General features: G+C 34.7%; 1 pseudogene; it reads right to left on the bottom strand.

Moving 5' to 3' along the window:
* Positions 1–1,433: 1,433 nt before the first annotated feature.
* LOC133326942 (NPC intracellular cholesterol transporter 2 homolog a-like) lies at positions 1,434–3,492 on the bottom strand (annotated as a pseudogene).
* Between the last annotated feature and the right edge of the window lie 801 nt (positions 3,493–4,293).

Raw genomic sequence — 4,293 nt, 5'->3', positions numbered from 1 at the left:
GGAGGCTTTAAAACAGTCTTTAAAACAGGCTTTAAAACAGTCTTTAAAAATCCACGCCTAGATACCTTTAATGGAGGCTTTAAAACAGTCTTTAAAAATCCACGCCTAGATACCTTTAATGGAGGCTTTAAAACAGTCTTTAAAAATCCACGCCTAGATACCTTTAATGGAGGCTTTAAAACAGTCTTTAAAAATCCAGTCTTTAAAAAACAGTCTTTAAAAATCCGCGCCTAGAGACCTTTATGGAGGCTTTAAAACAGTCTTTAAAAATCCACGCCTAGATACCTTTAATGGAGGCTTTAAAACAGTCTTTAAAAATCCACGCCTAGATACCTTTAATGGAGGCTTTAAAACAGTCTTTAAAAATCCACGCCTAGATACCTTTAATGGAGGCTTTAAAACAGTCTTTAAAAATCCACGCCTAGATACCTTTAATGGAGGCTTTAAAACAGTCTTTAAAAATCCACGCCTAGATACCTTTAATGGAGGCTTTAAAACAGTCTTTAAAAATCCACGCCTAGAGACCTTTATGAGGGCTTTAAAACAGTCTTTAAAAATTCACGCCTAGATACCTTTAATGGAGGCTTTAAAACAGTCTTTAAAAATCCACGCCTAGATACCTTTAATGGAGGCTTTAAAACAGTCTTTAAAAATCCACGCCTAGAGACCTTTATGAAGGCTTTAAAACAGTCTTTAAAAATCCACGCCTAGAGAGCTTTTTGGAGGCTTTAAAACAGTCTTAAAAAATCCACGCCTAGAGACATTTATGGAGGCTTTAAAACAGTCTTTAAAAACCCACGCCTATAGACCTTTATGGAGGCTTTAAACAGTCTTTAAAAATCCACGCTTAGAGACCTTTATGGAGGCTTTAAAACAGTCTTTAAAAATCCAGGCCTAGTGGTCTTAACAATATTTTAAAGATCTGAGCCTTGAGACCTTGAAATATTCTTTGAAAAATATATATCTTTGTTTGGAATTTCTGAAATAAATGCGGAGGTAACAGAGTTCCGTGACTACAACGTATATGGTTTGTGTCCTTGCTAATAACAATGTCTAAATATGAGGTTAAACGATGTTAATACCGTACTCGACAAAGTACTGCAGTACCATTATAGGTAACACTCCCCTAACAAAGTTTCAACACAATTATACGTAATGGTAGATACCGTCGATTTCATTCCTTGGTATTGGAAGTCACATATTAGGCGATAGCCGGATAGAGGAACAATTGATCATACAAGAAAATAATTTAATTAAAATTGGTCCAATATGAATATATCCGCCCTCTTGTTACTTAAAATATTTTTTGATAGGCCAACTATATCGATTTGTTAATTTTTTTATAATAGGCTCACCAAATCATTGTCGGATTATTTTATTGATAAAGAACATACACAGCTGTACATTGCACAATTATTTGTAAATTTTTCAAATTATTCCAATGAGAGTGGTGTCACTGCACCCTTCACCACATTAATGTCGCATACAAAGCAAGCAATAGAATCTCCTTCGGGGTCTTGCATAGAAACTTGAACACCAACAGAAATATCGGGATATAGTGGATCAATATATAAGTTTAAAGTGTAAATCACTTCTTCGGCCTTAGCAATGGGACAAGTGACGCCATCCTGAAGATTATCACAAACATTGGCCACGTCTTTGGGTAATTCGTAGGGTATCGTGATGCCCAAGTATGTGAAATGGACAGCGGCATTTAATTCACGTATATCATCCTTGGCTAAATGACAACAACAAAGGATTATTGTTAAATGGGAGAGGAATTTATGCAAAGTCTCCAACTTACTTCCAACAAAACGGACATACATAACGGCTGTGGTACCCTTGGCAGCGTCACACATCCCACAACTTCGACACTAAGGGGTAAGGGTTGACCTCTTTTGCCTGGAAATACACAAAAAAAGAACATCTCAAGGACATGCAGAGCTTTGGGATTTTTTAATAAATAGGCGTAGATTTTTAAACAAAATTTCTTCAGGACCAGTTGAGGTATAGGCGTGGATTTATTAAATAAATTTTCTTAAGAACCACCTGATATCTAGGCGTGGATTTTTTAAATAAATTTTCTTCGGGACCATCTGATATCTAGGCGTGGATTTTTTAAATAAATTTTCTTCGGGACCATCTGATATCTAGGCGTGGATTTTTTAAATAAATTTTCTTCGGGACCATCTGATATCTAGGCGTGGATTTTTTAAATAAATTTTCTTCGGGACCATCTGATATCTAGGCGTGGATTTTTTAAATAAATTTTCTTCGGGACCATCTGATATCTAGGCGTGGATTTTTTAAATAAATTTTCTTCGGGACCATCTGATATCTAGGCGTGGATTTTTTAAATAAATTTTCTTCGGGACCATCTGATATCTAGGCGTGGATTTTTTAAATAAATTTTCTTCGGGACCATCTGATATCTAGGCGTGGCTTTTTTAAATAAATTTTCTTCGGGACCACCTGATATCTAGGTGTGGATTTTTTAAATATATTTTCTTCAGAACCACCTGATATCTAGGCGTGGATTTTTTAAATATATTTTTTCAAGCTACATCTTACCTCTAGGCGTGGATTTTTTAAATTGTTTTTTCAAGCAACATCTGACCTCCAGGCGTGGATTTTTTAAATATATTTTCTTCAGGACCACCTGATATCTAGGCGTCAATTTTTTAAATATATTTTCTTCAGAACCACCTGATATCTAGGCGTGGATTTTTTAAATATATTTTCTTCAGAACCACCTGATATCTAGGCGTGGATTTTTAAATAAATTTTCTTCAGGACCACATGATATCTAGGCGTGGATTTTTTAAATAAATTTTCTTAAGGACCACCTGATATCTAGGCGTAGATTTTTTAAATAAATTTTCTTAAGGACCAGTTGAGGTATAGGCGTGGATTTTTTAAATAAATTTTGCTTCAGGACCAGTTGAGGTATAGGCGTGGATTTTTTAAATAAATTTTGCTTCAGGACCAGTTGAGGTATAGGCGTGGATTTTTTAAATAAATTTTGCTTCAGGACTAGTTGAGGCATTGGCGTGGATTTTTTAAATAAATTTTGCTTCAGGACCAGTTGAGGTATAGGCGTGGATTTTTTTAAATAAATTTTGCTTCAGGACCAGTTGAGGTATAGGCGTGGATTTTTTTAAATAAATTTTGCTTCAGGACCAGTTGAGGTATAGGCGTGGATTTTTTAAATAAATTTTTTTAAATACAATTTCCTTTGTTTCCTCAGGGCCAAAAGTAAGCATCTCCAGGAATTTATAAATATGTATTCCTTAGAACTGGCAGTGAACCAGTTAAATACCGTGTCGTCAGGACAAGCAGAACATTTGGTATCGATCAGGATCACCAGGCTCTCTACATATCTATCGACGTTGTTTTTTATACAAATTTTTCTTTGAACTTACATTGCTTAACATCGGTGGCACCAATACCGGCAATCATTAAGGCAGCGATGGTAAAAAGTACGAATTTCATGTTGACTATTTTTTCAACCGAAGATTTTTTCCAAATGTTTTTCCGAAATATTCCGAAATCAGACTATTCTCTCTAACACCTTCAACAATGCTTTTATATGTGTCACAGGGACTATTTTTCCAATCAATTCATTAAATAAGTAGTTTAAATAATTTCTATATTAAATAATCTTCGCAGGTGTTCCGAAAATTCGAAAAAAAATTTAAATCATAATATTTTGATTTCGCGATAAGATATAATGCAGCAGGTGTTTAAAATTCGCAATAAATTTCTTAGAATTAATTTTCAAAAAATCTTCGTTGCATTTGAAATTAATTGTTAGAGTTATTTTGTCTTCTTCTTGATCAATTTGGTGGGTAGATACCTGAAGGAGTGGACCGATATTCCTCATCTTCCAACTTTAGCTAAGTTTGGAAGAAATATTACGATGTACAATGTGTGGATGAAATCGATTACTACCTTCGAGAGTTATCGTGCGCACCAGCCGGCCACAGAGATGAACATTTGTGGTACTGTTAGATGGGGTCCTAAAATTTGGCGATCTATATCGTCAAAAGCTCCTTCCTCCATATTATGGTGGAGGGTATAAATAGAGTAGGGTATATCAATTTTATTATTTAGTAGGTAATTCGAAGTCAAATCGATGGAATGTTAAACTCCGATAGAACTCTTCATAATGGGAACTAATTAATGTCGGGGTAGTTTATATTTTCGATTTCGACCAGCTTATTTACCACTAATTTCCAGATTTTGTCAGTAGTTTAATGTCAGTATTTCAACATTTGATCTCAAAATGTTTAA

The sequence above is a fragment of the Musca vetustissima genome, unplaced genomic scaffold (assembly GCF_032173495.1).
Source record: "Musca vetustissima isolate MV318-11 ecotype Yass unplaced genomic scaffold, APGP_CSIRO_Mvet_v1 utg109920, whole genome shotgun sequence".
NCBI classification, from domain to species: domain Eukaryota; kingdom Metazoa; phylum Arthropoda; class Insecta; order Diptera; family Muscidae; genus Musca; species Musca vetustissima.
Note: the sequence above shows the minus strand (reverse complement) of the source record. Positions and strands in the feature narration are given on the sequence as shown.